Source organism: Zea mays, chromosome 7 (assembly GCF_902167145.1).
Source record: "Zea mays cultivar B73 chromosome 7, Zm-B73-REFERENCE-NAM-5.0, whole genome shotgun sequence".
Taxonomy (NCBI): domain Eukaryota; kingdom Viridiplantae; phylum Streptophyta; class Magnoliopsida; order Poales; family Poaceae; genus Zea; species Zea mays.
In genome coordinates, this window is record NC_050102.1 from 43105230 (window position 1) to 43118371 (window position 13142).

Here is a 13142-nt window from a genome sequence, read left to right on the forward strand (position 1 = left end):
AAAGGAACTGACTTAAAGGGGAAAAGGCTATCCAGTCCTCGTAGAATCGTATATAAGTCAATAATAAATGTAAAGGGCACATATGTAATTTCTCACAGGCTGTGTCCTGTGCCTATAAATAGATGAACAATACCCCCGTACTGTTCACAGGCTGACTTGCGTCACGCTTGTACTTTTTGCCTTCTATCAAGCCAAAGATACATTTGTAATTCAATATTGTCTCTGTCTTTTTAGGATAATATAATGATAAATGAATTAATGATGTTGTATGATTGCTTATCTTGCCTCTTATATTTCATATACTTCTTCTTTTATTAACACATATCACGTTGATGAAGGTATGTCCTTCATAACCTTCGTCTGAAGATCATTATATCCTAATGGAAATAATGCTTCGAAGGACGAAGGACATTAACATTTAACATTTTGTGTTGCCTTGTTCTTAACTCATAGCATTTGAGAACAAGTCCCCAACAGCCACTAATACTTATTAGTTATTTTACTATGATTTTCTAAAGTTTCTAGCCAATGGGGTGCTTTCTACTACCACTATACTTGAAAAATATCAAACAACAGATTTCTAAATTTTCCTATCTTTTTCTTTGCGCAAGAGCAATCATTCTAGAATTTGGCAACTTTTTGCTTAAGGGAAAGGGTGGTAGGAATTTCTTGAATTAAATGGCCTTTTTCATGAGTTAGGGGCAATGGGTGTTATTTTGTAGTTTTGAGTAGGTTTTGCATTTTTCTCTAGTGGTCTACTTTATATTAACAATTTGGAAAAAAATCATTTGCCCATGGTTGCACAATTTTTGGCTTTCTTATGATTTAATTGGAACATGGCTAAGAATCAAGTTTTAATTGTTTAACCCACTTAAGATGATGGGCTGGGGTGTTTATCATTTTTGTAGTGGTGTTCTAGTAGTTAGAAGTCCACTGATTTTTTCTTCCCAATTTTGAAATGGTCCTTATATTTTTAATTATGGCCTTTTTGATTTATTTGTGCCTAATAAATTATTTCACCTTGGATTTGTTCTGGACTAAGGTTCTTTTTATTTTTCCTAGGTTCTTCCTTACTTAAGTGGACTAGGAAAAATATGTTCATCCACTGTCCATTAACTTCTATTGTCTTTCTTATTTTCCTAAGTTTTGGGCAGCTATGGTTTTTAATAGATAACCTTGTGTTAATCTGGTATACTGGGGTGCTTAATATTTTTAAACAGTGTCTAAGTTGGGTTTAGACTTCTACAAATTTCCTTAAGTCCAGCACAGAAGCATAACTATTTTTCCTTATTTTAATAATGTTTGGACAGTTTCCTTATTTAATTCCAAACTCTAAAAATCACTACAAAAATCATACGGTTCAACATTTTTATTTGATAGCTCCTAATATTCTGAATCCAGTAAAATTGGTTTGACTAAATTTGGTTAAATATTTCTCATGATATGAATTTCTTAAGTTCTCTGCCTATTTAAAAAGAATAAACAAAAATGGTTAAAGAAAAAGGTTTTGCATCGAGGTCCCTTGCAAAAGTTTCTAAGTTTCATTGCAGACAGGAACTCGGGTTACTATTTACATGAGTCTCTGACTTCGCAGAAAACCCCTAGGGTTCTGCTAAAACAAACCCGCAGTCCTTCCCCTAATGAAATAGTAACCGCGGCGGAGGTGCTTACCGGTGGCGAGATTGCTCTGGTGAAGTGGTCGAGGGTGTAGGGGAGGTCTTGATGGTCACGCCGATGTGCGGATCGTCTCCGGTGATGGTCGGAATAGGTCGGTCCACGCGCGCAGGCGGGGGAGCTCATCGGCGATGAAGGCTCCGGCCTAACCAGGGGGGTATAGTTCAATTGAGTGGTCAGTGAGCTTCACTAGAGGTCAGGGAAGATATAGGTGCGAGGAATTGAAAAATGGCTCACTAGATAGCTCGGTTCACGCGCGGTGGCGGGTGGCCGAAGTCCGGCGAGGGTGATTCCGCTTCTCCGGTGAGGCAATGCCTCGACTCAAGCTTGGAGAAGCTTCACAGCCTCACGGGGAAGCTGTCCAGGGGCTAGGGCGAGGCTGGGGGGCGTTAGAAAGGGTTGGTCACGACGGCCGTGCTCGGGCAGTGATGGTGGGCGGTGGCGCTCGCTTTCCACGACGAACTCCAGTGATCTTTGGCTCGGGCGGGGCTTTGGGTGCACGAGTGCAAACGGCTAAGGCCTCTGGGGGCACTTATAGGCGAGGGCAAGGTGCAGACACGCGGGGCAGGGCGACCACGCGCGGGGCACGCGCTACCGCGGCCAGTCCGCGCTCGGCCGGTCAGGCAAGTGATTGAACACGTGGCCTCGCTCGGTCTAGTCATTTTCAAACGCTAATTGGCTCGCGATCTTCTCGTAACTCTCCCAAATCCCTGCACACGATTTGCTCTTTGTCATTTACTCTTTGTTTCTCTTACAGCACTTGAGTGGATTTGATCTCGGAATCGCGAGATACGAGGGGGCGAAGTTAGGTTTGTCGCTCGGCTAAAAACCGAGACTAAAGTCGAGTCAACATGTGTCAAACTGTTTTTGTTTGATTTCAAACTTTACCAGAGTATGTTCAAGGTAATTTGGCGCCACTTTCATATTTGGGTTTTGTAGATTTGAGTTTTGGAAAATAGAGAACACGGCTGAACTTTATAAAGGGGTAAGAATTTAGTTCTGAATTTTCTGAATTTCCTTTTTGAAGTTTAGCTTGAGGGGTCTTTTTGAGAATTTTGCAAAGCTCCACTGATCAAACTTTCTTACTACATTTTGTAGTTTATTTAGTGCACTTTAACTTTGTTATTTGGTTCTCATCATGATTTTGTGTTTTTCAAAATCTTTTTACAAGTTTTCCCTTCTTGCACTTAAATGGCGTACTTAGGGTTATTTAGGGTTCGTGAATTCTTCACACCTTAAGGTGCATGACATGATTAAGGCACAATACTTAAGATGAAAAAGACTTAATTAAACCTTTGTTCCTAATTTTTTGATGTCCTTTGCTCAATTTGGTTCACATGTGATAATGGTTTGAGTTAGCTCTGAGAAGAAACCCTAAGTGACACTAGGGTGTCACAGCCTTCCCCCCTTAAGGGAGTCTCGTCTCGAGATTCGGGTCGGAGTCCTCTCGGGGTGAAGAGAATGTTTTATGGCTTACTCGAATTGGGTGGTTTGTTCATTAAGGTTCTTCTTAGTAAACTACTCTTCAAATGTCATCTTCTTTGCAACTTCAGAAGGAAGTCCTTCTTGATTTAGTTTTACAACTAACTTGTTTTATGTTAAGGTCATTCTTTTTATACTTAGATTCAAAGGGCAGAGGGAGGGGTTGGGCATGGTTACATATCAATTCCCTTAGGTAGACAATCGGGGAAGTTCAAACGTAGAAATTCCTCAGTCTCCCACGTAGCCTCTTCCTCTGAGTGATTACTCCATTGGATCTTATACATCTTGATCGATTTAGCCCGAGTTGATCTTTCTTTGCAATCCAGAACCTTGGAAGGGTACTCTTGGTACGATAGATCTGGCTCTGTCTCCAATTCTGGTTCTGCTATAATCTCGGTCGGCAACCGAACACATTTCTTTAGTTGGGATACATGGAATACATCGTGAATGGCAGACATTTTTGGAGGTAACTTCAATTTGTATGCCACGGGTCCACATGCTTATGTGATCTCATAAGGTCCAATGTAACGAGGGGCTAACTTGCCTTTGATCCCAAACCTCTGCACTCCTTTGGTGGGTGATACCTTCAGATATACGAAATCTCCCACTTCAAACTGGAGAGGTTTTCTCCTCTTATCATGGTAACTCTTTGTCACACCCGGTTTTGGAAGGCAAACTGAATGCGAACCTTGTACGTGCCAGGATCAGAAACTCACGTACACAGCGATTACATAATTGGACATCATCACACAATGCTCGAAGTAAATAGCAGAAAGGTACTTGATTACATCAAGATGTCCAAGACATCCACAGAGTCTATTACATAACCATTGTTCAAAATAATTATCAAAGTGCGGAATTACGAAACGTAGAAGCTAAGCCTACACAGGCAGCTGACTAGGGGTTTGCCACTAAGAAAGAACTAGAACTCATCATATTCCTGGAACTCCTCGAAGTCATCCTTGTTGCCAGCATCACCTCCTGAGCATTGGGTACACTGGGGACAACCTGGGGGTGTAGTTGGCTTTGCCGGAGGGCCGTCAATGGGGGTCGGGGCGTAGTGCTCGCTCTACCAAGGTTCGGGTGCAGAGGTTCTTTCGATTTGGTTTTGTTAGTCACCCACCTTGGGGAGGTGAACTGCGTTTGTACGACCGACAAAACCTAACAAGCAGCTATGCACTAGGGGAGCTTTGTAAAGGCTACATAGTGTATCCCTGGCCATTCACCTTGGTAGTGAAGATCGGGTCTGTACAACCCAGGCTGGAAAGGGATCACGACTTGTGGGTAGAGTGTACAACCTCTGCAGAGTGTTAAAAACTGGTATATCAGCCGAGCTCACGGTTAAGAGCAGCCTTGGGATCCTCTTTGATTAGAAGAACTTTGGATATTTTTATGAATATGATTAACAATGATGTTATAAAATCTGATCTTTGGTATTTCCTCTTTTGAGGAGGTACTTCTGGGTAATAACTAGGTTTATTACTAAAACTGGCTCTACTACTAATAATAAATACTTGACCAACTAAAAGCAACTGCTTAACCTCAACTCCATATACAGCTAGTCCACTTTAGCCAAACGGGACATTTGCTGAGTACGTTGATGTGTACTCACCCTTGCTTTACACACCACCCCACCCCAGGTTGTCCCCAGTGTACCCAATGCTCAGGAGGTGATGCTGGCAACATGGATGACTTCGAGGAGTTCCAGGAATATGACGAGTTCTAGTTCTTTCTTAGTGGCAAACCCCCAGTCAGCTGCCTGTGTAGGCTTAGCTTCTACGTTTCGTAATTCCACACTTTGATAATTATGTTGAACAATGGTTATGTAATAGACTCTGTGGATGTCTTGGACATCTTGATGTAATCAAGTACCTTTCCTCTATTTACTTCGAGCATTGTGTGATGATGTCCAATTATGTAATCACTGTGTACATGAGTTTCTGATCCTGGCACGTACATGGTTCGCATTAGGTTTGCCTTCCAAAACCGGATGTGACACTCTTTTGCCTGGCCTGAGCAGCTTCTAGATTCTTCCTGATTAGCTTGACTTTCCTTTCGGCTTCAATCACTAAATCAGGTCCAAAGATTTCTCTTTCTCCAGGCTGAGACCAATTGAGGGGTGTTCGACACCTTCTTCCATATAGGGCTTCGAAAGGTGCCATCTTTAGGCTGGATTGATAACTGTTGTAATAAGCAAACTTTGCCAAGGAGTACTTATCCCAGCTCTCACTACTAGAGATATGCTTATTTAAGACGCACATTTTAAGACAGATATCAATGTATTTTATAGAAGCGCCTTTTATCATATGGTGATGAGTAAGATAAGACTGTTTATTGGAGATCCGTCTTTAATAAAGAAGTGTTTTGAGACAGTTAAATCGTAAGAAATGTCTCTTATTGATTTAAGACAGATTGTTATTGAAAACCGTCTCAAATGAATATACCTTTTGAGTCATTAAGATTGCAAGAATTGTCTTATATTTTGGTTAGCTTAATAGACACTTGTGTATATGAAACCATCTTAAATAAAGATATTATTAGTCGTCTAGACTATATGGATTATTTTAAATGTTAGTGAGTATATTAGACACTTATAAATATGAAACCATCTTCGTATCATATTTCAAAAAGACGTATTGTGAAAAAATGTACTAAATAGTAAATTCAGCTTAGTTTCATGATATATATAAAATGTAAAACTTATCTTTCTAACTTGATACAGATGGTAAAATACACCCACATGTGATTCAATCATTAATGTCACACAACATATATTTTGCTTTAATTCCTATCATTCACGCATCAAGGGCTTTAGTAAGCTATACCTATCCTATGTTGAATATATCAGTACTTTTACATTTATATTGTCAAACTTTAAAAACTCGGTGACTTCAAACTGTCTCTCACGGGTAGAGTAAAATAGGGATACATGACTGTTGATAATATTGTTTGATACTATTTGTAGAGTGAAGTTTAAAATAGAGGATGTGATAGGAGATCAGCTGGAGATAGCCTTAGATATTTGGACTCAACAAAGGAAACTCAACATCTAAATTGCAGTCCTCACCTGAACCTAACCAGATTCAGCCTCTCGGTCCCCCAACCCAAACCCTTGCCGCCTCCGCCTCCTTCTGTCCCGCCACCGCTACCGCAACGACGATGGCGACAAGCACGACCCCTCCGTCGCCTCTGCCTCGCTGCGTGCGGCCTCTGCGCCGCCCTGTTGTCGTCCCCTCCATCCTCCCCCTCGCCCCCTGACGCGCCACCGTCGCGGCAGGCTCGGCCTCCTCTAGAAGCTCCCCTCCACCCGTACATGCGCCGTCCTGCTCGACACCGATGGACACGGCCCCGCCTCCAGAGCCTCATCTCTCTCGCGCCACGTCACAACCGCCCCCAACCGCACTGTCCAGGAGGCAGGTACGGCGTGCATCTGTGTTGAGCATCTGAAAACCGGCTCGAGGCAGAGATCTACGCCGCACTGCGCGAGTGCGGCATGGGCCCCGATGAGATGGTTCGCCATCTCCTCTCCCAAGGTTCTGGTATGGATTGCGCTGTCCTCTCCCTAGTCCCCCACTCCCATGATTATGTATGTGCCTGTGTTAGCTGTTCATTATAGCGCGCGTTGCTAGGGTTTAGATGGGTCTTAGTCTCTTAGACTAGCATACTCTCGTCTTATAAAAGAAGGATTGGTGGAAGAGGCAGACTATATGTTTTCATCCATGGAGAATGCTGGTTGTGAGCTTGATTCTCGATTGTTGAATCGTGCGGTTAGGGAATTACTAGAGAAAAATGAAATGGTCAGGGATATAGAACTTACATGTCCAAAATCGATGAGAGGAATTTTTCACTTGAACATTTAGCTACAACATTGCTGATCAATCTCTCCTCGAGCAAAGGGACTTGTAGGGAACACATAAAATTTCTCCCTGCAAAAGTATCATTTTCTTGCAGGGCCAGTCCAGGTTTGATTTAGAGCACCAAGTTAATTATATTACTGATTTTGGTTTGATATGTAAGATTTTGATGTCCGTGCTACAACAGCAGCTCATCCAAGTGGCGCACACCCAAGCCAAGGCAGTGAGCTTCCCCGTCTCCATCACCGAGCAAGGTGTGTTCTCTGTAGCCTGTACTGAATATGATTTCCCTCCCTACTTCTATCTGAATATCTAATCAGTGCTTACAACCTTGAAGCGAAATTTGGGGTCCGGGTTCTAGGGATCATTCATGATTTACATTTTTGGACTTGGTTAATTTATGACTCTCTGATGTTCTATATGTTTAATGATTCTCTGACCGTTGAAAAATCAGTATTGCCTATATAATCGTCTTAGTACAGCAAATTCAAGTAAGGCAACATGCTGTTATTTAGAGTTAGCTTAATACATGGTGGCAATGTGTCGTTTCTGTCATCATTGCTATATAGCTATAGACCCACTCTAGCATTGCTACCTCCACCTTTCCTTTCCCTTCATCCATAGCCTGAGACACTCTTCAACCATTGTCGTTTGGTGTCTTCTCCAGAGTTGGGCGCCGCTGCTGCGACGTGTTCTTTGAAGACATGATGTCCCTTTCTTTTTTTCTTTCTTTGATGCAGTGTTCTTTGTTATTTTAGTTGACTCCTAAATCCTAATGCATGTTTTGACTGTTGTTAGGCTTGCTGCAATGGCGTCGGTGATGTGAGCCTTGAAGATCCTCGTTGCACACATGGACTCGATCGGCCAGGTGTGTGCCTACCCTTCCTTTGAGGTCATGGTTGCCAGACCTCTGTTGCTCCTATTCTTGCACATTAGGAAATGTTATGAACCAAAAAAAAGTTACAGAACAACTATAACATTCCTAAGTTGCAGAACAACTTCCTAAGTTCAGACAAGTTTCATGTATTTATTCGAAGACCGCATGTATCATGCTAAAAAGATGTAGAGAAACTTAATTGGAACAATTTGTAGCTTCTTTTCCCATGTTGTTTGTTATGACTCCTTTATGAAGACACATATCTTACAGTGCTTAAGTCATGGAGTAATGACACTTCTTCTCTGTAACTTTAGGGGAAAGTGACCATCACTGCAAAACCTGGCGTCAAGCTAGAAATCCCAGACGGAGCAGTGATTGGGAATAAGGTATGTTTTCTCAAGAGGCATACTGTTGATGCATCAAGAATTTTGCATTTTTAAAGCAAACAGATACCTTAATTTTCTCACATCTATGTTATCTTCAGGATAATTTTGGAAAAGGAAAGAGAAAACAATACCAGATGCCTTACAACCTGAATTAGGGATGAAACTGCTAATTGCACATGGAAGTCACCAAGAACTTGGTAAAGGTGATTCAATGACAAATCTAATGATTAACATGTGCGATGTGGTAAGTTTGGTCTTACTCAGTTTTCACTTCAAAGTTCTAGTTAGATTTGAGCGCTTGTTTTTCATGAAGGTCGGCTGAGTAACTTGAGTATTTTTAATGACAAAAGTTACAAACACCAGATGGCTAATGCTATCTATTTCCTCTTGTAGGTTCACATGGCTGGTGCTGCTGTCTGGGATGTATTCCGCAGTCACACAAACACTCGATTTCACACATCGAGGAGCCAAACACTAATAATTCAGAAGGATCCCTGGCTGGTGCTGCTGTCTGGGATGTATTCCGCAGGCAGGATCTTCCAAAGCTTAATGAATATCTAGCTGTTCATCGGGAAGAATGTGCAGCTAGATGTCAAGCAGTGTCTTCTATCACTACAACCTTCTATGTCTTCTGTGACATTAAAATTACGTCACAAACAACAGTATTTTTGTCATACCTTACATGCTGGTGACGTCATTGTGACAAAAAGTACATCGTCACAGAAGGTGCGTGTTAAATGGAGTATTGTGACGAATAACAAAAAAACGTCATATTAGTTTATGACGCAAACTGCAAACGTCACTGATTCTATGACGCTCTAATTCGTCATTAACTGTGTATAAATACGTCACAATTCGTGCTTGCCACGTTGCTGATTACGTGGCAAGATGACATGGCAGTTGACGTGGCAGGTGATGTGGCGAAAATGTTGTGACGAATTCATTCGTCACAAATGTTATGACGTGGCATGCCACATGACAGCTGATGTGGCAAAATGTTGTGACAAAGATATTTGTCATAAATATTGACGAGGTGGCAATATATTTGTGACGAATTTTTCATCATAAGACATGATGAATTCATATCATCATGTAATATTATGAAATCACATGCTAATAACCAAAACAATGCATTAATTAGTTCAACATTCACACAATTCATCCAAGAGATAATTCTATAACATAAAATTGTATGACTATAGATCCTGTAATTTTCAATCCAAAGAAAATCCTAAAACTTCAATTCAAAGTATGAAACTTCAAACATATTTCAAATTTATAAAACTATAGCAGACTTAAGATGGAGGCACTTGGTTTTGATTGAAGCTTAACAGTTGGCGGAGGAGAACATTATTTTCCTCCATCGATCTCTTCATACTGTCCATTGTCTCCTTTGAGGCCTGCGCCTGAGCCTTTAAGGTTTCAACTTCCTCCCGAAGTCCATCTTTTTCTTGCCTCTCAGACTCCAATTGATCCTGAAGTTCTTGAACCTTTGCAGAAACAGTTGTGAAGCTTTTCTTGGAGGTAGTTTGCAGACCAACATTCCGTAGGAACAAACTAGAGCCTGATAGCACTTCAGAAACAACTTCCATTGGAGACATCTGCTGTTGTCCATCCTCAGCTGGTGCTCTCACCATTGCTTCCATGTCAACCTATTATAATACTATTTGTTAGTATAACATAGTTCTAGTTGCAAGTTTTCAGTACAAATGTAAAAAACAAAATGAGTACTCACAATTGCTTTCTGAACATTTTCAGAAAAAACCATTCTTCTTGCTGCAATGCATGTCCTTGAAAAGATCTATTGCACTTGGTTTAATATCCATATATTTCTCTTGCTTCTGAAATGAAAAAAGAATCTGGTGAGAATATAGACATGATATACAAGTTGGATTTTTACACCGATTTGGTTTGGTGTTGACAGTATCCCTAGAGCTCCAAAAGAAGTTCTTCAAAAGAAATCTCTGCAGTGGTGAAGCAACATTGCAGTAGATGCATATTCAATTCTTCAAAAGAAACACTGCAACAACAGCATTGCAGCAGTAGCGACCTTGCAGCAGCAACAACCTTGCAGTAGTAGCAGCAACATAGCAACACCAATATTGTAGCATATTAAAAATCTTCAAAAGAAGCAACATTGCAGTAGCAGCAGCAAGAGATATTTTAATTGTAGGAGCAGCAAGACAATTTGAATTCCCTTTGGATGTTTGGTGGACTTAATCAGAGATTTAGTTCCTCCATAGCAGCAACAAGTCAAATTTTCATTGTACTACACCTTATCTCATAGACAGATTCAATTCATTTTTGTTACTATAGAACCTGAGTATTAGAACTTACCAAATAATACATCTAGAACATATATATGTAGTGTATATTAAATTTCTTCAAAAGAAGCAATGATCAAATTGAGAATAGAATGTTTTCCCACACAGACAAATGTATATTCTTGCAACAAGTTGCTAAACTCTGCTATTTTTAATATACTACACATCCACCTGGTCACAGAACCCATGAAGAAATCAATTGATTTTGCATTTCAGCACTGGGTACTACTACAACATGGTTCCAAATTAACTTAATAAGCTTTTGCAATGTAGAACTGGGATCCTGTGCATTGTTGATACCGTACATTTTCACGATTAAGTATATTCTTCATACAAGTATCATGTATATCAAATGGATATGTTATAAATAATATAGACAATCAATAGTGTGAAATAGTATAGCAGTTTTCAAAGTGTAAGTTAGTTGATTATTACTTTGGTTTTCGCTAAATGTCTCTTTAAAATGGTACATGAGCATGTCAAATACCTTGTGTTTTGTGGTAGACCACTTCTCCACCAACTTTCTCCAGTCCTCATCAGACATGCTTGGAATAGGCGATGAAGTCCTGACTTCATTAGCAGGTATCCCATTGAAATATTTTTGTTTCAGTCTATACCTGATTTGGCGTTGTCCACCCTTTAGCATTTCTAGACATGCATCTTCCACTGCCTTGCTTTCATTGTACATGGTGAATTGCTAGTAAAGAAATAATTTCATGAGCCATTGAAAATGTAAATTAACTCTAACTTGACAAATGAGTAAAAGTAACTTACAGTAACTTTTCCAATATAGTTTCTTATTGTAGGTTCATTCTGTTTCTTCTGTACTCCTTCCAGTGGTGAAATATTGGAACGTGTTACCTCAAAGTGATTCCCCCGTCTGATGCAAACTTAGCAGCTTGAATAGGTGGCTCTGGCCTTTTGTTCCCTTCAGTAATCTGGATTGGAATCTTCATTCCTAGTCCTCTGCTTAACAATTCAAGTTGCTTGCCCATACTTTTTCTCCTTGGTATGATTTCTATTGTTCCTAGTCATGACAAAAAATGTTGTTGATGTAAGTGATGTTGCATATAGCTAAGCATTAGTTGTCATAAAACAGATTACAACATATGAGTAATTTTGTTCAGATTTAAGCTATACTAGATACCTAAACTCATGCAGGAAAATATAAAAAATATTTTCAAAAGGATAGCTCAATGTCTAAACAGTTAAGATGCCCACTTGCCTTCAACAACATTGTGTTTATCCTCCTCCTCCTGTAACAAAGAATTATGCTCTGTAGCAATATCTATGTTGTGGGTTGGGTCATGATCTGCGGTAGCATTTGAACTAGGATGCGAAGAAGCAACAAGAGTTTCAATCGATTCATGGTTTGTAGCAGGATATGAATTGGGCTGCATAGGAACAGACAAGTTGTGGGTAGTTTCTTGGTTTATTTCAGCAATTCTTTGCCTAGTAACTCTAATTATTCGCTCCTGTGGAGGTGCCACAATTCTTTTATTTCCTCTTGTTACTTTTGTTGAGATCTGATCACCATCGTTGGAGATGTTGGCACGAACACACTTACGACTTTGGGATTCCTGAATATGTAGAATACAATAAGGATATGCAAATCAAATTGATTGTGAACCCAAATTTAAAGACAGATAATTGAGATGCTAAGAATTAATAAGTACCATGGGTGACCTCTTCATTAGAACCATCGGTGTCTTCACCATCATATAAACTCCCTGATTGCTGAGGACATTCTTGTATGTTGTTTGCAGTTGTAGCAGTCATAAATAATTTCAATTGTGCAAGGCCTAGTCGTTGAAATAATTGATTGTTCTTCATCATATTCATAGCCCTTATTTTATCATAATCAGCTAGCGTGGGTTCTGCGCATTTAAAAAAGTTAAATAAGACAAACAATAGTGAAATAGAATAAATAAAGAATATATTGTCAGCATGATAGATAACAGTAATGGCGATAATTATTTTAGAAGAGATAAGTTATATTTTCAGAAAAGATAACAGTTATAATTCAGAAAGTATAAATTAATTTAGACCATAACTTTTCATATTTGTAATAGTCGAGTTCACTTACCTAGAGATGCAATCCAACATATGTGGAAATGAATGAAACACATGCACGTGAGGTTGGAAGCCTATAAAATAAAACTATAGAATAAAACTGTAAAATATGGAGAAGAATTAAAATTAAAACTGCAGACTGCAAGTTGGAAGCCTGTTACCATTTTGGACTGCAGCAGACATGTTTGGACTGAATTTAGTACTGAACATTGAAAAGAAAAATCTAGACCACACAATTCTAGCAGACAAGTTTGGAGCTAGTCTTTAGTTTTTCAGAAATGATAACAATTGGTCTGATAGTATTGATTGAAAAATAAAACTATAGAAATAGAATGTTTAAATGTTCCAACCAACCGTGATTAGTTCTTTCTGTTTGTTTCAAACACACTACAGACTTGGAGCTATGTGAATCTGTAATAGATCGACATGGATTTAACCAAACTTCATATATAGTGTTTCATCAATATTGATT

The 13142-nt window shown here is 39.7% G+C and overlaps 1 pseudogene; it reads right to left on the reverse strand.

The window, feature by feature from the left end:
* Positions 1-9484: 9484 nt before the first annotated feature.
* Positions 9485-12853, reverse strand: LOC103632292 (uncharacterized; annotated as a pseudogene).
* Positions 12854-13142: the final 289 nt, after the last annotated feature.